The 22,331-nt window shown below is 40.4% G+C and overlaps 2 pseudogenes; both read left to right on the top strand.

The window, feature by feature from the left end:
• The window catches only part of LOC142178006 (uncharacterized), a 64,511-nt pseudogene that overhangs the window by 33,747 nt on the left and 8,433 nt on the right, over positions 1-22,331 (top strand).
• On the top strand, positions 15,031-15,129 carry LOC142178713 (small nucleolar RNA R71; annotated as a pseudogene).

Raw genomic sequence — 22,331 nt, 5'->3', positions numbered from 1 at the left:
CATCACCCCTACATGTTGACAATGAGTCTGGCCATCACGGTGAAAATAACAACATAGTGCCCAGAGACGAGGTACCACCCGTAGTTCCCATTGTAATTCCGGTCGCGGACCCGATTGACGCTAACTCGCATGTGGCTATCAACACAAATCTGCCTACCGACCCCGAGAATAGCGTCTGTGGTGGAGCCCGATCGGCAACTCAAAATACACAAAATATTGGAGGAGACGGGATTAATTTACGGGTGATCTTCGAAATATTGCAGGATCAACAGGCAGCAATAGCGCAGTTACAGAACCAAAACCGCGCACCGAGAAGAATTGAACCCGATCCATCCCGGGAAGAACCGATCGCAGAGAGGTCGAATGAAAATGAATCGGGGACTAACCCCGAGATCATAAAAATGCTCGAGGAACTGACAAAACGGGTAGAATCAGGGGAGAAGAAAATCGAAGTTAATGACAAAAATGTGGAAACATACAATTTCAGGGTCGACCAAATTCGAGGAGCACCGCCGATATTGAAAGGCCTGGATTCCAAGAAATTCGTGCAAAAACCTTTTCTTTCGAGCACGGATCCATAGCCGATTCCTAAAAAGTTCCGCATGCCCGAGATTCCTAAGTACAATGGAACGACCGACCCAAATGAACATGTAACCTCCTACACATGTTCCATCAAAGGGAACGACTTTGAGGATGATGAGATCGAGTCTGTCTTGTTGAAAATGTTCGGGGAGCCCCTATCAAAGGGAGCTATGATATGGTATCACAACTTACCTCTTAATCATATTGACTTGTTTGCTATGCTTGCAAATTTCATCGTAAAAGCACACGCCGGGGATAATAAGGTCGAGACCAAGAAGTCAGACCTCTTCAAAGTAAAACAAAAGGATAATGAGATGCTCAGTGAGTTCGTGTCCCGGTTTCAAATGGAACGGATGGACCTACCACCGGTCGCTAATGATTGGGCCGTTTAAGATTTCACCCAAGGACACAACATTCGGAGCTTGTTGGCTTCACGACAGTTGAAATAAAACTTGGTAGAATATACATCTGTCACTTGGGCCGATGTCCATAACCGGTATCAATCAAAAATCAGCGTCAAAGATGATCAGCTTGTGGCCCCTTCCGGGTCCGTGTATCCCGTCAGAACCATCGACAGAGTCAAGAGAGACATCGATCGCGAACCAAGATCAAAATTGGGATCGATATAAGCCGTACAATGGGGACCGAAGAAGCAATGGGTCCGGACGAAAATCTATGAGAACTGAAAGGAGAAGTGATTAAGTTAGAGCAACTAGGGACTCATGAGCAAAAACAGCTTCGACAGGCCCATCGGGCCTAAAGAAGCGCGAAGATTATCAAAGTACAACTTTAACATCGATGCTGCCGCTATCGTATCTGCCATCGACCGCATCAAAGATACCAAGTGGCCTAGACCATTACAGTCCGATCCAGCCCAAAGGAACCTAACCTAATGTGCAAATATCATGGCACTCATGGCCACAGAACAGAAGACTGCCGACAATTAAGGGAAGAGTTGGCCCGACTGTTCAACAACGGACATCTCCGAGAGTTCCTAAGTGATCGAGCCAAGAACCACTTCAGGAACGAAGATTCTAATAATCAGACCGAGCAGGAAGAACCCCAGCACGTCATTAACATCATCATCTGTAGGGTCGACATTCCCTAGGGGCCGATGCTGAAGCGCACCAAAGTATCCATCATAAGAGAAAAATGGACTCGGGATTACGTACCGGAAGGAACCTTGTCTTTCAATGATGAGTAAACGGAAGGGATCGTGCAGCCCCACAATGATACACTAGTAATATCGGTACTCGTAAATAAATCTCGAATTAAGCATGTGTTAATTGATCCAAGTAGCTCAGCTAACATCATTAGATCGAGGAACAACTTGGCCTACAAGATCAGATCGTACCTACGGTCCGAGTCCTGAACGGGTTCAACATGGTATGCGTGACCACTATAAGGGAGATAACATTACCAGTGAACGTCGCTGGAACCGTGCAGGAAGCCAAGTTCTATGTAATCGAAGGGGATATGAGATACAACACTTTGTTAGGGAGGCCATGGATTCACAACATGAGAGCAATACCCTCGACACTACACCAGGTACTAAAATTCCTAACACCCGGAGGAATCAAAATAGTTTATGGGGAACAACCGGCCGCCAGGAAGATGTTCGCGGTCAATGAGATGATCCCTGCATCCACACTCTCGACATCGAAGGATCCAAATCAGATGGTCAAAGACGGGGCCAAAGAGCAATCACTGATACTAGCATCGACAGGATCGGAGGAACGAGGGGTAGACGAGGACGACGACTACAGAGTTACCAGATATTTCATAGCCCCCGGTGATTCCGACGCTACCAAATCAATGGTCGAGGAACTGGAGCAAGTCATGATAACGTAACACTCGCCCGATCGAAAAGTATACTTGGGTACAGGGTTAAACCTCGAGCTTAGGAAAAAACTCATTCAATTTCTTATAGCTAACGAAGATTGTTTTGCTTGGTCCCACCTTGATATGACAAGGATCCCGCCGTAAATAACCACTCACAAGCTAAGCCTGGATCCGAAGTTTCACCCGGTTAAGTAGAAGAGGAGATCCCAGTCTGAAGTCAAACATGCTTTCATCAAGGATGAGGTATCTAAACTCCTTAAAATAGGGTCCATTCGGGAGGTTATATACCCGGATTGGTTAGCAAACGTAATGGTAGTTCCTAAAAAGGGGAATAAATTAAGAATGTGTGTAGACTATAAGGATTTGAATAAGGCATATCCCAAGGACTCATTCCCTTTGCCCAACATTAATCGCATGATCGATAAGACGGCCAACCACGAGATCCTCAGTTTTTTCGACGCCTACTCCGGGTACAACCAAATACGGATGAACCAGGGCGATCAAGAAAAAACCTCCTTCATCACTAAATACGATATGCCGGTCAAGTCCTGCGAGCAGAGGACCATTTGAAATATTTGTAGGAAAGTTTCAGCATATTGAAGAAATACAATATGAAGCTAAACCCAAAAAAATAGGCATTTGGAGTTGGATCGGGTAAATTCTTCGGATTCATGGTATCCAACCGGAAAATCGAGATCAACCCCGACAAGATCAAAGCCATCGAAGATATCACGATTGTGGACAATGTGAAGGCCTTGCAAAGATTAACTGGATGCATAGCCGCCCTGGGGGTGATTCATCTCGAGGTCCTCCGATAAGACCTACCGGTTCTTCTCACTATTGAAGAAGAATAATGACTTCTCATGGAACCCGGAGTGCCAACGGGCATAGGAGGAACTTAAGCGATATCTGTCGAGCCCACTACTACTTCATACGTTGAAGACGGACGAACAATTGTACCTGTACTTGGCAATATCAGAGATAGCGGTAAGTGGATTTCTGGTCCGAGAAGAGGAAGGTACGCAATTTCTAATCTACTTTATTAGTAGGACCCTTGGCGAGGCCAAAACTAGGTACCCTCATCTAGAAAAGCTGGCGCTCGCTTTTCTAAGCGCCTCTAGAAAGCTAAAACCATACTTCCAGTGTCACCCCATATGTGTTGTGACTACTTACCCATTGGGGAATGTTATGCATAAGCCCGAGATCTTGGGACGGTTGGCCAACTGGGCCGTGGAAATCAGTGGGTACTATATTGAATATCGGCCCCAGACCGCCATTAAATCTCAAATTTTGGCAGACTGTATGGCCGACTTTACGCTGCCCCTGATACCCAAGGTCGAAAGAGAGTTGTTGTTGAACTCCGGGAATTTTTCAGGGATCTAGACCCTCTTTACAGATGGCACCTCGAACACAAAAGGGTCCATACTTGGCATTGCATTGAAACCACCAACAAGCAATGTAGTTAGACAATCTATTAGGACTGTAAAACTAACTAACAACGAGGCTGAATATGAGGCCATGATTGCAGGTCTCAAACTAGAAGCTTGGGGGCGGAGGTAATTGAAGCTAAGTGTGACTCCCTCCTTGTGGTGAACCAAGTTATTGGGACGTTCGAGGTTAGAGAAGAACGAATGCAAAGGTACCTGGATAAGTTGTAGGTAACATTACATTGATTCAAGGAGTGGACTCTACAACACATACCTCGAGATCAAAATAGTGAGGCTGATCCCCTTGCTAACCTGGGGTCAGCGGTCGAGGACGATGAGTTTAACTCGGGGGCGGTCATACAACTCATGAGATCGGTAGTGGAAGAAGGCCAAGCCGAGATAAACTCAACAAGCCTGACTTGGGATTGGAGAAAAAAAGATATAAAATATATGAAGACCGAAAACTGTCTTCGGATCTAAAAGAATCGAGGGCCCTGCATATGAGGCAACCCGATTTAGTTTGTCCGAAGATGGAACCCTGTTCACAAGAACATTAGATGGCCCACTCACGATATGCTTAGGACCAGGGGATACCAAGTACTTTCTGAGGGAAATACATGAAGGCACCTGTGGAAATCATTCAGGCGCCGAATCATTGGTTCAAAAAATAATCATAGCCGGCTACTACTAGATCGATATGGAAAAGGACGCGAAGGAGTTCATATGAAAATGTGATGAATGTCAAAGACATGCTCCGATGATTCACCAACCCGAGGAGCTGCTGCATTCGGTTTTGTCACCATGGTCATTCATGAAGTGGGAAATGGATATCATCGACCCCCTTCCACGGGTTCCCGATAAGGCTCAATTTATATTATTTATGACTGACTATTTTTTTAAGTAGGTGGAAGACCAGGCATATGAGAAGGTCAGATAAAAAGAAGTCATCTATTTCATTTGGGACCATATTATATGTCGGTTCAGAATGCCGGTCGAGATCGTGTGCGACAACGGGAAGAAGTTCATCGGTAGCAAAGTAAGCAAGTTTCTCGAATACCATAAGATCAAAAGAATCCTATCAACACCGTACCACCCTAGTGGGAACAGACAAGCAGAATCAACCAACAAAACCATGGGTTTCGGTATGGAAGGAAATCCTGCCTGAAGTCTTATGAGCATACTGTATGATCTCGAAGTCCAGTACCGGGGCCACCCCATTCTCACGGGTTTACGGTGCCAAAGCTCTAATACCGGTCGAAGTCAGAGAACCAAGTCTCAGGTTTCGGTATGCAACCAAGGAATCGAACGACAAGTCCATAAATACATGCCTGGAGCTATTAGATGAAAGGTGCGAAGCCGCCCTTGTTCGGTTGGCCGCCCAAAAGCAGCGGATTGATAGGTATTACAATCAAAGAGCTAACCTTCGATATTTCAATGTCGAGGATTTGGTGTTAAAGAAGGTCATGCTAAGTACCCGGAACCCGAACGAAGGGAAGTTGGGACCGAACTGGGAAGGTCCTTATCAAATTATCAAGATCACCGGTAAGGGATCGTACAAACTCGGAACAATGAACGGTGTGAAACTACCGAACAACTGGAACATAACTCACTTGAAGTGATATTACTGCTAAGGTACGACCCCATTCATTCCTTTTACTTATTTGCATTTTGAAATAACACTTGCAGGTGACCATCAAATAACGGCACAATTGTTAGACCTGAAAGCACGCGTTGCACTCTTTTTCCCTTGAACCGGTTTTGTCCCAAATGAGTTTTCCGGCAAGATTTATAACGAGGCAACAGTTAATCGTGCTAACTTAGAATTGAATGCCGGTTACGAACCGTTATCGTAGATACTGACAACAGTATTCAATGCCTCTCTACGATAAGCCCTAAACACTGGGGGCATCACCCTCGGATAACGACTTTAGCAAGGAAAGAAACTTTTCGATTGAGTGGTTTTGGATCGATCGATAGGACTTACTGTAAGGGCCAAACAGTCAAATGAATCGTACCCATATAGACTGCTCCAGACCTGACACAAAGCTTGTATACATGTGTAACTATTGCGCACAAGAATAAAAAGAAGTCTCTACCTTGCGGATAAATATCTCGCCCCTTAAAAGTTTTTTTTTCCTTTTTTCTCTTATGGAATTTTCTACATCTGATCCCCTAAAGGCATCGATCCCAATGGCTTCCTTTAATCAGGTTCAAACGATCACTTCCACTTGAGGACTGCCATTCAAAGACAAACTCGGACGGCCCAGGCTATTAGAGCCCGGGGGCAAAAGACCTATTAGACAGTGCCCGAACCTTAAAAGCTACGGCCACCCCCATTCGGGGATTATTATCTTAGGCAAGCTCGGATAACTCAAACTGACAAGCCCACTAGGAAACACCTAAACTAAAAAGGCTACGTCCATATTAAAATGGCTCGGAGACATCCGTGACCCGTAACAAAAAACAAGGCCTTGAATAATTTCAAAATCGGTGCTAAAGGCTACCCTCGGCAACTATAATCTAAAATCTTATAAGTACTTTAGGGAAAAGTTTCCGGTCATACCGAACCCCCACGATGCCTTAAATAAAATAATGTTAAAGGCAAGGCCTGTTCGAACCTCCGTACATGACCTAACTAGTTCATGCTAAGGTATTTCGATCTTTGCAAACATAAAGAATAAAGTAAAGGAAAACAAAACTCAGAATATGTCGAAGGGAAAAATGCCTTGTATTATATATACATATAGTCTTTACAAAGGCCAAACGGCCTTGACAAAAATCACAAAAATACAAAAACACAAAAAACAAAGGGAAATGTACAAGGTACTTAAACGACCTGGTCTTCACCGATGCCCGCCTCGTCGCCAGGGTCTTCGGAGTCTCCTCCACCCTAGGATCCGCTCGAACCCTCGGACTCTTCTTCATCCTCGGGATAAGACAACTTCTTGGCCTTGTCTTCGAGCCCCTTATCACTCTTAATTACAGCCGACAAGTCAAAACCTCGAGCGTGAATTTCCTCGAGGGCCTCCTTTCGAGGTTGCTGCTTCACGTGCTTGACGATATCCTTCGTTCGATCCTGGGTCGCCTCGGCATCAGCCTTATATTGGGCCACCATCTCGTCGGCATCGGATTTAACCACTATAACCACCGACTTGGCCGTTTCAAGCTCCTTGGCAAGAGTTTCTCGATCAGAGACAGCCGAACTTAGCTGAGACTGGAGCTTCTCAACCTTTTTGGCCTGCACCTCGACCTTTTCCTTTGTCGCTCAAAGTAGGGCCTCAGTTAAAGTTAGTTGAGCCCAAGCAGGTTCCTTATCTAAGGCTAGGTAGTCCATCATTCCTCTCCGTTCGTCGGTCTCGGCCTTGATAACATCCATATCATCTCGAAGTTGGTCGATCCGATTGATTTTCTGTTGGAAATGCGGATTCTGACCGTTAGTCACCGAGTTTAGCTCCCCGTCACTAACCTTAACTATTTTTAAATGCTCGACCAGGTCGGTATGCTCCTTCCGAACCACATCCAGTTCAGCTAGGAGGCTCTTAGCCTCCCATTCAAGCTACTCGCTGAGAAGTTTGTAAGTTTCTCTCTTCTTAGTGAGCCCTCAGACCTCGGCCTCAAGTAAAAGATAGTATATTATAATTATCGTGTCCATAGGGATTGGATTTAAACAGTATTATCGTAGTTTATAGCTAGATTGATATCCAAGAGGATCAACAGTTGAGATATATATGAATTCTAACTACAAATAACTAAGAATCTAAATCTATTGACTAATGACAATTGCAACAAAGGTAAGCAAGAAAGTTATCAATGGGAGAAAATATGGGTTGATATATAGGTGCAAAATAATTGTTTGAGATCTAACTCTAGATAATTCACTTCTAATATTCAAGTGAGTCTCTCGAATTCACTTAATTATCAGCATAAATGTTTAGTAGAAACTCCTCTCTCGATTAAGTCTCAACCTCAGAATATAAACCAATTTAAGCTCGGTGAAGATATACAAAAATTCGTAATAGATTGGTCTTTAGGAGAACCTCTTTCGATTATCCTCCTAACTAGGTTTAATCAAGGATTCAACTAGCATCTTTCGATTACTTAGAAGAATCTATGAACTCAACCAACAATATAGTGTAAATATATCACAAGTTATGCCTCTCTCGATTACAAGAACAAGTGAACATAGATGCACAATTAAATCTTCCAAAAACGATTCAAATACATAAAACTAGAGTTAACAAACAACCATCAATACACCAAATACATCAAAACCCAAAAGGTTCTACTCCATAGACTTGAAGTAGTTCTTCACAAATTAAACAAAAGTATAAGAAAACATAAATACAATCCAAACCCGGATCTTGAGTGAGTAAAGAAGGATGAAATCCTTGTGCTCTAGCTTCTCCCTCTTCTCCTTAGCTTTCTTAGGTCTTGGTTTGTCAAAAGGGGTTATAAAATGGTATTTTGGGGTATTTAATCCGCCCCCAAAACAAAAATAGATGAAACTACCCTTTTCGTAGCAAAATAGGACTCTTCCCAGACAGGGCATACGCGGTCGCACACCTGGGGACTTGCTCGTGCACTTGGTCGCTCATTTTGCACACCGGTCTGCCCTAAGTGCGAGCCCAATGCACGATCGCTCATCTGGGTGGTATCAGTTGGGAAAGTGTAAAACACAAAAGTTGTAGTGCGTTTAAATAGCTTTCTAACAATATATTGTGGAGCCCAAATGGATTTCTGAGCTAAAGGTTATGTATATTTTACTGGACAATGCGCATTATGCCTGCTCGATTCTTCGTTTCGTTCTTAAAGTGCACTATTATCCATTGATCCCCGAACACGATCCCAACTTAATCCTTGGGGTTTTACCCAGACTTCAAAACTCCAAAATAGCATAAATTCATTCCACAACATCTACATAGATCGTAATCACTCCTACAAGGTATAAAATACACAATTAGTGCAAAACACTAGCGATTAAAGCTCCAACTCAATTAAAGAGCAGTAAATTATAGTGCAATAAGTGACTAAAATACAGGATTATAGCCTACCATAAACACCCCCATATTTAAACCATTGCTCGTCCTCGAGCAATCAAACTACACTTCACATAGACTTTGACCTTTTTAAACAACTCTCATAACTCATCATACCAAGAATATTTAAAATACACTAAGCACGATAGTGTAACATCCTAGCCTCAAGATTTGACTCAACAACACCATGCATTTTTCACAACTTGCTCACTTACTCTAACACAGAGGTCAATGACAATACCTTTCCTTCATGAATCAAGTACCCTCACCCAACAATAGAGAGTAGTTCCACACAAAATAAAAGTTAAGAATAATTAGGTACTCAAGATAGAAAGAATTCACTCTCTCAGAAACAACATTCATATGCCCCAAAAGATACACCATAGGCGTGGCCGTAGTGTACTACTCTACTAATCGAGTTTATTCAGTCAAGGATCAAGTAATACTTTAATTGGTTGTAATGTAGGTTGTGGGACGGGTAGAATACATTTAGATATAAGAGTAACTACACCTCCCTAAGCACTTTCAATACATATACTTAGACCTTTAAACCCCACACTTATGTCAAACCATAACTCCATTTTCACATCCGTATATGTCAACTCCCAACTTCTTTAAGCATAAATACATAAACTATTTTTTTCTACATTTTATTTTTTGATTCAAGTGTCTCATACTTTTTCACAACAATGCACATTTCTCCTTATTTCAATAGTTCCACTCAAAATCCAAACCAACACCCCACACTTCAACTTTTAAAACGTTTATACCAATTTCAAGTGCTCACGAGAGGTAAATGGTTCAAATAGATGGTTAATTCAAACAAAAGGATAAGGCTTGTAATATGGTTGCCAAAGAAACATGATTACAGGCTCAACGGGGTTAACTACGATACATAATAATTTGGTGGGTAAACTATTGTAACGACTGGGCCGGCCGTTTTGAGTATTATAACCCTGTTCCCCTATTTATTGCTCAATTTATGCTTTACAGTCATTTTATGACTTACTGAGTTAGTTGGTTTGGGTCCGGAAGGATTTTGTAGTGAAATAAGACACTTAGTCTCTTAATTGAAAATTTAAGTTAGAAAAGTTAACCGGATGTGGACTTATATGTAAACGGCCTCGGAATTTAATTCCGATGATTCCAATAGCTTCGTATGATGATTTTGGACTTAGGAGCGTGTCCGAAAAATTATTTAGAGGTCCGTAGTGGAATTAGGCTTGAAATGACGAAAGTCAAATTTTTAGGAAGTTTGACCGGGGGGTTGACTTTTTGAAATCGGGGTTGGAATCCGATTCTGAAAATTTGAATAGGTCTGTTATGTTATTTATGATTTGTGTGCAAAATTTGAGGTCAATCAGACGTGATTTGATAGGTTCCGGAGTCATTTGTAGAAAATGGAAATTTCAAATTTTATTAGGCTTGAATTGGGGTGTAATTCATGGTTTTAGCGTTGTTTGAGATGATTTGAGGGTTCAACTAAGTTTTTATGATATTTTAGGATATGTTGGTGTATTTGGTTAAGGTCCCGAGGGTCTCGGGTGAGTTTCGGATGGTTAACGGATCAAATTCGGATTTAGAAAAAATTTGGGAAATTTCTGTCTTATGGTGTGATCGCACCTGCGAGAAATTGGCCGCAGGTGCGATGCCATAGATGCGGGTCATGTTGTGCAGAAGCGCTTGCGCAGAAGCGGAGGACGGGCGCAGGTGCGGGTAGCGCGCAGGTGCGATGGAATTTTCCGCACCTGCGAAGGCGCAGATGTGGTCCAAGGCTCGCAGAAGCGGAGGCAACTGGGCTAAGTGATTTTCACAGATGCGGTGTTTCACCGCAGAAGCGGGACCGCTGGTGCGAGAAATATGGCCACAGATGCGAAAGCACTGGGCAGTGTACAAAACAGAAGGGTCCGAGAAATTTTATCATTTTTGACATTTTTAAAAGCGGGTGAGGCGATTTTTGAGCGGGAAATCCCGGGAAATCTTGAGGTAAGTCACTTGTGATCATTTTCACACCATAATATTGAATTATCATCGAATAATCCGACTAGATTACGTGTTTTTGAGGTGTAAATCGGGATTTGGGCCTAGGGATTTGGAAATAAGATTGGATGATTTGGAGATCGAGTTGATGTCGGATTTTGGTAAAATTATTATGGTTAGACTCGTGGTTGAATAGGCTTTTGGATTTTGTAACTTTTGCCGGGTTCCGAGACGTGAGCCCCACGAGCAACTTTTGAGCTAAATTTCGAATTTTGTTGGAAAAATTATATTTTCTTACAGAATTAATTCCAATAAATTTTATTGAGTGAAACGAATTATTTATGGCTAGATTTGAGGCGTTTGGACGCCAATTCATGATGCAAGGGATTAGCGGAATAAGAATTTCACGGTTTGAGGTAAGTAATAGTTCTAAATTTGGTCCTAAGGGTATAAAACCCCAGATTATGTGTTATGTGAGTGGTTTTGAGGTGACACACATGCTAGGTGACGGGCGTGTGGGCGTGCACCGTAGGAATTGTGACTTGGTCAAATTCCATGGAACTATGTAGTTGAATTATCTGTTGATATCCGTACATTCTCCACGTGATAGGGAAAATTGAGCTTAGACTCGTATTAAAAATCATGTTTAGACATATGCTGTTATTATTGGTACCCACTGGGGTCATTTTTATGGTTGAATAATATGTTCAAATTATAATTTTTCACTCAGTCATGTTTATTCATTTTATATCATACCTCAGTCTCTCTTATTTATTATTGATGCATCATATCACTATTTTTGGGCTGCTTATCATGATTTCTGATAGCCCGAGAGACTGGAGAGGTTGATGACTGAGTGAGGCTGAGCACTTAATTGTGAGGATATTTATGGATCGGGCTGCACGCTGCAGCATGTTTATTGATTTATGCCATGATTGGCTTGATATAGCGCTTGGGCTGAAGGAGCCCCTCTGGGGTCTGTACACACCCCCAGTGATCGCATGTACCTACTGAGTGCGAGTACCGAGTGAGAGTGTCGAGTGATGAGTGACTGTGAGGAATGAGTGACTGTGAGGAATGAGTGAATGTGAGGAAAGAGTGAGTGAGGTTGGAGTGAATGGGATGACTGAGTGACTGTTATTCTGAGAGGATGCATTGATTTCATTATTTGCTGTATTTCAGCTGTGAAATCTTATATTGTTGAAATTTCAGTGAAATCTTATATTGTTGAAATTTCAGTGAAATCTTAATTGTTGAACTTGCGAGCATGCCTAATCTTTTATATTGGAAAGTACTGTATTTGGACTTAGCTGAGACGTTCGTCACTACTTTCAGTTCTTTATTTATTATTGTTACTTACTGATTTGGTTGTACTCATACTACACCCTGCACTTCGTGTGCAGATCCAGGTGATCCCGGATACAGTGGGTGTTGATTCTTCGGCACAGTTGATTTTTCGGAGATTTTGAGTTAGCTGCCATATTTCGCAGACCTTGTCTCTCCTTCCCTATATCATTGTTTACTATATTTGGTCTTAGACTATTATAGACAATGTTTTCCAGACTTGTAATGTATAGATGCTCATGTACTTAGTGACACCAGGTTTTGGGAATATGTTTTACCTAATATTTGTGAGAATTTCTATTAAACTTAATTATGATGTTTTCTGTATTTAGAAGAAATTGTGGTTTATTGAGGTTGTTGTCTTGCCTAGTATCGAGATAGGCGCCAACACGACAAGTTAGGATTTTGGGTCGTGACAACTATATAGCTGGCTCAACAAAGAAACGCATATATCACTTCCAAGACAGAACAAACTACTATTTTGCTTTGCGGACACACGGGAAAAGTTCTAGACATCAAATGCAATACACAGAATACACGAAACCTCACACACACACGTCACATAACTCACTCACGATCGAACTCATCAAGACACTCTAATAAAAGTAGTTAAGCAAAGTTAAGATCGTACAATTTAAGGTGCTTATACAAGAGTCAAAAACTAAGTCCAAGCGTCACAACTAAAGAACTTATTATTCTCAAGGCATAATGAAGTCAAAAGATATTGCTTTTATTTTAAAATCACAGCACAAGATCTCCTACTCCAAAAAAAAAACTAACTACACCCGTTTCAAACAAAACCCTTGGAAAAAAACCGCGGCACAAAGAAAACCAAAGGGGAATTATTATACTATCTAAGGAAAGTTATATATATCGAATGACATCCATCGTTGGGAAAAATAAAAAAATTAAAATTTTCAATCAAATGAATTACATAAACATTTATACATTCTATACATATATACATCCCTACCCCACACTTTAAATTGTGTCATGTCCTTATGACACACAAATAAAAAGAAAGAGGTAAGGATAACTTTCCTAAACATCTAGTCGGGTTTTGAATCGAAGTTGGGCCCCATCCCTCGCGTCCGAACTAATGCACACATCCATGCAGACAGCTTCTTCTCGGCCTTCCTTGGATACACCACACACTTATCTTTTTTGCTCGCCGCAGTCTTCTCTTTCTCGCCCTTCACTTTCCACACAACACTAGCAGCTAGCTTCTCCCTTTTACCCCCGTTTCTACATCCATCTCAAAAATCACAGTCTCCTCGCCCACTCTAAGCATGAGTTTTATCTCATGTATATCTAATATTTCTCTACCCATTGCTAGGAATGGTCTTTCTAGGATGAGGGGGACCTCCTTGTTCTCTTCCATATTAACCACTATGAAATCCACAAGAAATACAAACTTATCTACCCGAACTAAGACATCTTCAACTATTCCCTCGGGTATTAGAGTTGTTTGGCCTGCCAGCTGCAATGATATTTGTGCAGACCTTATCTCTCCAATCTCCTTCACTAGTTTTCTATAAATAGATAGAGGCATTAAATTAATTTAGGCACCATAATCACATAGAGACTTATCAAAATTAGTAGTGCCTAAAGAGCGAGGCATGGTAAAACTCCCTCGATCTCCATATTTTTGTGGGAGTTTATTTTGCAATATTGCACTGTAATGCTCTGTGAGCTTGACCACTAACGGTCTCTTCTATTTTCCTCTTCTTTGTGAGAATATCCTTCAAGAACTTGGTATAAGCCGGCATTTGTAAGAGCACTTCTGTGAATGGTAGGTTTACATGAACCTATTTCAGCACATCTAGAAATCTCTTAAACTGCTTGTCCAGCTTTTCTCGACTCAACTTTTGGGGAAAAGGCAACGTAGACATATGCTTGCTTTCATCATGTTCCGCCCTTCTTGATTTATCTTCCTTCTTTTTCTCAGTTTTCATCGGGCCTTTATTCTTTTTATCAACATCACCCTTCAACTGCTTCTCACTTTCTTTTTCAAAGTTTACCTCATTTTGGATCGGAGTGGGATCTTTCAACACTTGCCTACTTCTCAGAGTTACAGCCATCACTATTTTTTTTGGATTTCTCTCAGTATCAACGAGAAGTATTCCTGAGGCTCTCTCCGACATTGGAGTAGCTAAGTGCCCAACCTGTTTTTTTAATCTTAGAAAAGATGTACTCAATTCTTTGATAGGTGCATCATGGTCATCAAGCCTCTCATCTGTCTTGATAATGAAGGTTTTCATAAGATCTTCCATGATAGATTGATTCGACTGTGGAGAGTGATAATGCTGCCTCTGCTGATTTTGAAAACTTGTAGCTCCTTGTTCTTGGAATCTAGGGTTGTTTTGTTGCCATGCATTTATAGTACCCTCAGGTGAACTCCATGAAATGTCGGGGTGCCTCTAACCCATTGCATTATAGTTTCCTACAACATTCACTTCCTCAGTTAAGGCTTGACACTCATGGGTTGGGTGTCCTCTTCCATATATATCACAAGTTGCAAGGTGTACATTTTGCATCGAATCTACAGTTAGCTTCCGTATTTCTTTAGCCATAACATCAAGTTGTACTTGCGCAGATGTAGTAGCATCAACTTAGTAAACACCAGTTGATTTTCTTCTTTCCATACTCTCAGAGGACCACTGATTAGCATCTTCAAATAAGTCATCAAAAATTGTAACTATCTCCTCTGGAGTCTTCTTCATAAAAGGGCCTCCAACTGCATTGCTCAAAGTTCTACGCGAGACCAGTGTCAATCCATCCCAAAAATCCTGGAGTTGCATCCAAAGTTCAATTCCTCTATGTTGACACCTTCTAACTATCTCCTTAAACTTCTCCCATACTTCAAAAATAGTTTCATTCTCTTTCTGGTAGAAGTTATGGATTTATTTTCTAAACTTGCCCGTCTTGGGTGAGGAGAAATATCTATCAAGAAATTTTCTGGTCATTTCCTTCCATGTTCTAATTGATCCATTTGGCAAGCTTCGAAGCCACTACTTCGCATCATCTTTAAGTGAAAAAGGGAATGCCCTTAAATACACTGCATCTTGTGACACCTCATTATATTGAAAAATGTTCATAATCTCCTCGAAGTTCATCAGATGCGTGTTTGGATCTTCGTTCATTTTCCCTATGAAAACGCAGTTGCTTTGAATGGTTTGAAAACAACCTTGCTTCAACTCGAAATTATTAGCTGCAATTGGAGGTGGTCTAACACTTGACAATCCTTGATTGTAGACTAGTCTGGCATAGTCACCCAATGCTCTACCAGGCCATGGTAGCGCATTCTCGAACTGGTCTTCAATCAAGGGTCGATTTAGATTGAATCTTCGACCCCTATTGTCTTCGACAGTTTCCTCAACAACTCTATGGGCTGCCTCAACAGCTATCCTTGCAGCTGCCTCTACCTCATTTTCATCGTTATTAGCCATGTGTTCTTAGGTTAAAGGTTGTCCCAAGAACCTTACGGTAAACTCTTTATCTTTCCTCAGTTGCCGCATGTGTTTTTCAAATTCTGGTTTGTAGGGTATTACTTCTCTACAAGAAGATTGTATCATACACCGTGGACTTAACCTGTTGCCTGCGCACGAATGAGAAACCCGTGAAGAACAAAAATAAAAGTAAAAAACAAATCTTGAATTAGCACTACAAACTATTTCCAACACTATTATTGCCAATCCCCGACAACAGTGCCAAAATTTGACAGTCGCAAAACACACACTTAAATTATGATCGCTAGTCAAAGATAGTATAGTATAATTATTGTGTCCACAATGATTTGATTTAAATAGTATTATCGTAGTTTGTAGTTAGATTGCTATCCAGGAGGATCAACAGTTGAGATATATATGAATTCTAACTACAAATAACTAAGAATCTAAAGTTATTGACTAATGACAATCGCAACAAAGGTAAGCAAGGAAGTTATCAATGGGAGAAAATATAGGTTGATAGGATAGGTGCAAGATAATTGTTCGGGGTCTAACTCTAGATAATTTACTTTTAATGTTCAAGTGAGTCTCTCGAATTCACTTAATTATCAGCACAAATGTTTAGTAGAAACTCATCTCTCGATTAAATCTCAACCTCACAATATGAACCAATATAAGCTCGGTGAATATATGCAAGAATTCATAATGGATTGGTCTTTAGGAGAACCTCTTTCGACTATCCTCCTAACTAGGTTTAATCAAGGATTCAACTAGCCTATTTCGATTACTTAGAAGAATCTATGAACTTAACCAACAATATAATGCAATCACAAGTTATGCCTCTCTCAATTACAAGAACAATTGAACATAGATGCACAATTAAATCTTCCAAAAACGATTCAAATACATAAAACTAGAGTTATAATCCATAAACAACCATCAATACACCAAATCCATCAAAATCCAAAAGGTTCTACTCCATAGACATGGAGAAGTTCTTCACAAGTGAAACAAAAGTATAGGAAAACATAAATACAATCCAAACCTGGATCTTGAGTGAGGAAGGAAGGATGAAATCCTTGTGCTCTAGCTTTTCCCTATTCTCCTTAGCTTTCTTAGGTCTTGGTATGTCAAAGGTTGTTCTAAAATGGTGTTTTGGGGTATTTAATACGCCCCCAAAATAAAAACGGACGAAACTACCCTTTTCTTAGCAAAATAGGACTGTTCTTCCCCTAGTGCGCGCCCAAAGCACGATCGCGCACTTGGGTGGTGTCAGTTGAAAATTTGGGAAAGTGTAAAACATGAAAGTTGTAGCCCATTTAAATAGCTTTCCAACGATATATTGTGAAGCCCAAACACATATCTAAGCTGAAGGTTATGTGCATTTTACTGGACAATGTGCAGTATGCCTGCTCGATTCTTCGTTTCGTTCTTAAAGTGCACTATCATCCATTGATCCCTAAACACGATCCCAACTTCATCCTTGGGTTTTTACTAAGACTTCAAAACTCCAAAATAGCATGAATTCTTTTCACAATATCTACATAGATTGGAATCACTCCTACAAGGCATAAAATATATAATTAGTGCAAAACACTAGAGATTAAAGCTCCAACTAAATTAAGGTGCAGTAAATTAGAGTGCAATAAGCGACTAAAATACGGGATTATAGCCTACCATCAGTCGTCTGCTCCATGCGCCTCCTTGTTGGGATGCTCTTTCACCGTCTGAGCCTAGTTATACATGGACTCAGTGAACAAAGGAGACTCGGTGATGTCTATCATACTGAGTACTTCCTTAGGGGCATTGCCTGCATCCCGGGAAGCCTCGGCCCCGGCCTCCTTGTTGGCCTCCCTAACTTGAAGCAGATCAGTCTTGCCTATGTCTGGTTCAGAGGACACTTGCCCTTCGAGTTGCGACGACATACAAGCAATCAGATCGAAGGCTCCTTCTTCTTCTTTTTCTTCGGACTCGTCCCTCAGCCGATAGAGTTAGTCCAAGGATGGTGCTCGGACACTGGTACTTTCTTTAGATTTGCGCACCAGCCTTCTTCTTGTTTTCTTCTTCTCCGAGCTCAGAGAACCCGAAGGCCTGTTTCTTTTCTTCTCTTCATCCCGTTTCTTCGCTACTGATTGGAGGCCTCAGTTCGGCATCCTTGGATAAACCTGCGAATAAAAGTAAGGGGAGCAAGGACTTAATGATAAAGGAGGCATCTAAACATTACCTATTCAGGAAAGGAGTCTCACCATGGGAACGGGCATCCCAACGGCCCTTCGAGAGCTTGCGCCATGAGCGCTCGGAGTAGGGCATTTGTGTTACGATGCCCTAGACCTGCTTCTTGAGTCGAAGAACAGCATTCGAGACCCGGGCGATAGCTGCACCATCACAAAGCACCAATAAGAAACAAGGAAAAAAAGTATAAAATTGACTTTCGAAAGCAAAGTTATACTTACGAGATGTGTTCCACTTCTCGGCGAACGGTAAGCGCTCAGCTGGGATCAAGTCCGAAGTCCTCACTCGGATAAAGCGACCTTGCCAGCCCCCATCCCGGTCTTCATCAATACTCAAGAATGGAGCCTTACTGGCCCAGCGCACGCACTTTATCAGCCCCTCGGAAGATTCGGGGACTATATAAGCGTAGAAGATAGTCGACGGTGAACGAGCAACCATCGATTCTGCTCACGAAAAACCGTAGGAAGATCACGATCCTCTAGAGCGAAGGATGAATCTGACCGAGGCATACCTCGTACCTCTTGCAGAATTAAATGATGACCGGGTCTATTGGGCCCAATGTAAAGGGATAAGTGTAGACACTTTGATATCCCTCGACATGGGTGGTGATGGCTTCATCGGGGTCAGGAACCACCACGTGCTTGTCAACCTAATTGCAATCCTTTTTGACCATAGAGAGGACTTCTTCAGTGATTGAGCATATATATCTTGAGACCTCCTCACACCGGCCTTGTACGGAGGAAGGTTTCTCAGCCTTAAAATTGGTGGTTACCGAGCATCCTCTAGGGACGAATATTTTCAAAGGGGGTTCTGATACTGGTTCATCGACAGCAGTACGCGAAACAGTTCTTTCAGCCTCAGTAAGCTGCCACAAAGTAGAAGGGTTCTCTTTTGGGGAATGGTTTTTGAAGTCTTTGCCATTTCCTTAAAAATAGAGGAAGAGAGGAAGATGATGGAGTGCACTTGTTGGCTTGATATGGAAATGAACAAGAGTTCTTGTAAAGGATCTCAAATAACCAAAGTATAACTGCTAGAAAGTATTGAAATTTCGAAGGTACGAGGGTAAAAGATTTGAATGTAAAGTTGGAATGAACAAGAGAAGAGGTATTTATAGTATTTCAGTGGCGGTTCACATCCAGAAATGGCCGACCGGCGGCTGATATGCATTTAATGCCATTAAGACTTGACTGACTAGGACGTTTTGTTTGTTTTGTCATTTCCGTCACAGGGTATCGAAGTAAGAATCGGAAGCTCATGTCGTTTCTCGTCGTCTACTCTCCGAAAATCGAGGGGACTATCTGTATACGAACAAAATCGAGCTCACCTACGGCATGATAGGTCAGACCCGAAACGTGGCAATAAAGGACTAAAGATCGACCCCAAGTCCTATAGAGCTGAGCCCGGGGCCAGAACGTCTGCCTTCGAGAATATCGAGATCGTGATCACGGAATCGGTCTAGCTTCGAATGTGCTAGAAGGAACATTGTTAGCGTAGCCAACAGAAGATCGAAATATCCGTGACCGGTCGGATATTACGGCAGAAATCTCGGCATGTATCAATAAGGAACCGGCAATCAGTAAATTAAGAGATTTGTTTTACCTTTTATAGAATATTACAAAAAAGTAGGACTTATCTACTGTATAAAGGGGTCTTATAATTCATTTAGCACATTGTAACACGCATTACCAAGCAATATATTATTATTTTTCTCTTTAAGCTCTTGTTCTTATATATCTTGATACCGATCGAAGTGCATTCAGTTCGAGGGTGGCTAACCTCCCAAGACTCAAATAGTCTAATTCGTGTAGTTTGAATTTACATTTTTATTAATTATTCCGTGGATTTAAGTTCTAAACTTGTAGTATACACTTTACGCACAAACAATATGCTTTGATAAATTTAGTTAAAGGATTATTCATCAACTCTTTTCCTTCAAATTACTTATCTATGCTTACTTGGTTATTGTACTTATTTGTAGTTGGTTTTTCAATGATTTGATTGTAAATATACTTTTTTCAAAACTATATATCTAAACCCTTCGGGGTTGCCCAATTGGTTTGGAGGGCGATCATCCATACGGATGATCTGATATCGATTCCCCCCTCAATGCCTTCTGGGTTGAGCCTGTCGCACAGGGCTTGCCTAGTGCGGTTTACATCCCCTGTGTAGTTTGCAGGCTATTACACAGGGGGAGGTTTACCCAGTACGCACATAGTGTTCACCTGAAGGGCAGAGGCTGTGACAGGGATTGTAGCGGCTGCGGGTTTCCCCTCTTACCAAAAAAAAACTATATATCTAGCTCGACTGCTAGTTATTAGCATTGCATTATACATCCCCCACCCCACCCACCCAACACATATATTTAAGATCTAATTTAAATTATTTCAACTAATTAGTTTTGAAAGTTGAAGTACAATGTGTGAATGGAATCATGCGAGAACAAAGTTATTTGAATCCTTGTTAAATTTTCCCACCTCCCACAATAAAAGTATATAAATTAATTTATGCTACTAGCACATTAATGGGCATCACAAACGACCACATTGATGGCCAGTTCCCTGAGCAGAGACTATTGAGCAGAGGGGTTATCGGATCCATTAACGTCGATAAACTATATATATATATATATATATATATATATATATATATATATATATATATATATATATATATATTGTTAAAAACAAATATATATTTTGTTTAGAACACTTAAGATCAAAAGTTTGAGGGGATATTTTTGAGCAATTCACTCATCTCCCCCGTTATCTTCAAATACTGGGTCCACATCAATCTGCGGTGTTCTAGAAAAACTAGTTGAAAGATTATATAAGAAACAAACCAAAGATAAGAGGGAATAATGCGTGTTTATGACAAGGTAGAATCACTAAAAAACATATCTCTTCTTTTGGACTAGTTATCGTAATTTCGTGGTGTCACATCCAGAAGAATACATCATCGTTCACTTCTTCCTCATCTTATATTAAACATAAATTAATTCTCTTTGTATTAATTAAAGGAAAAAATTCAAACATTTATAGACGTACAAAACCTAAAGTAACTATATTGTTTAGAAAGCATACAAATCAAAGATCCAATTTCGTCATCAAAGTCTAACATTTTTATTTAATGTACCACATGACGAGATGGCATTTTGTATACATAAGAAAGTAGGTGAGCATATTTGGCTTATCCATTTTTATTTATATATTAAGTCATCATCTCCAACTGAAAACAAAACAAAATTTACGAGAAAATGATCTCTTATGATTACTTATAATTCGAATAGCAAATATGATCCTTTAAAAATTCTTTGTATTTTATTTATTAATTTCCCGGGGTATATTTTACTTATCTCCTTAGAAGAAATTATATAACGAAAATAACACTTGTTATGGACCACAAACCAATTAACAACGAAAATAAAACAGTTAAATCCAGGCTTTCATTTTGCTTCGGAGGCTTATATAGGTTACAAAAAATTTATGTGTATATATATTTTGTTGCATTCCCTTTAATATATATATAAAACAATTAGTGTAATATTATTTTTAATCCCTTTACTAAAATTCTGAATCTCTCACTGTTTACAAATTACAACACGTTAGAATAAAAATCATTTGTAGCATGCTTGGTCCATTTTACTAAAAAATGCGGATGGCTGCTTACACAAATAGAGCATGAGTCTCAATTGGTATTTAACTAATTAATCCTGTTCTTTCAAGATCAAAAACCGATATTTGGATCACTATAACATATAATATCGTAATTAGCTGATAACAATTATGTGGTGAGAGTGGGAAGATATGCATTAATACTGTTTTTAATACTTATTTTCCCTTATCCCCATGTTTAATTATGACATTTTTAACGTGTGTAATTAAAACCAACTAACTGAACTTTTAGTGGGATAGAAAATAAGTGATTACATCTAGAAATTACTTAAGATAGAATATTAGAGGCGGCTAAGTATGGACAAGATGGATTAATGAAGTCATTAAAAGTAGGATAACTCAAGATATTATGCGTAATGTCTACTTTTGCTGCTTCTTTTTGGTGCCTTTTCTAGTAGATACTTGGAATTTGGACTAACATTAACTAATAATAAAAGGGGTTGATCCGACGGTAAATAACATTCACTTCCAACCAAGAAGTTGTGAGTTCGAGTCACCCCAAGAGCAATGTGAGGAGTTCTTGGAGGGAAGGATGCCGAGAGTCTATTGGAAACAGCCTCCCATGGTATTATACTGGGTTGTTGTTGTTGTATTAACTAATAACAAGTGGGATAAACATTTGGGACAAAAAATTATTTTATGTGATATTATTTAATTGGACTTAAAAAGAAATGAAGAATTTTAAAAGTTATGGTCTTAAACTTACCATAATATTTCTATGAATATTTTGATATTAAAGCTAAATAAAAAGTTTTAAAGTTATTTTAT

The sequence above is a fragment of the Nicotiana tabacum genome, chromosome 24 (genome assembly GCF_000715075.1).
Source record: "Nicotiana tabacum cultivar K326 chromosome 24, ASM71507v2, whole genome shotgun sequence".
Taxonomy (NCBI): domain Eukaryota; kingdom Viridiplantae; phylum Streptophyta; class Magnoliopsida; order Solanales; family Solanaceae; genus Nicotiana; species Nicotiana tabacum.
Note: the sequence above shows the minus strand (reverse complement) of the source record. Positions and strands in the feature narration are given on the sequence as shown.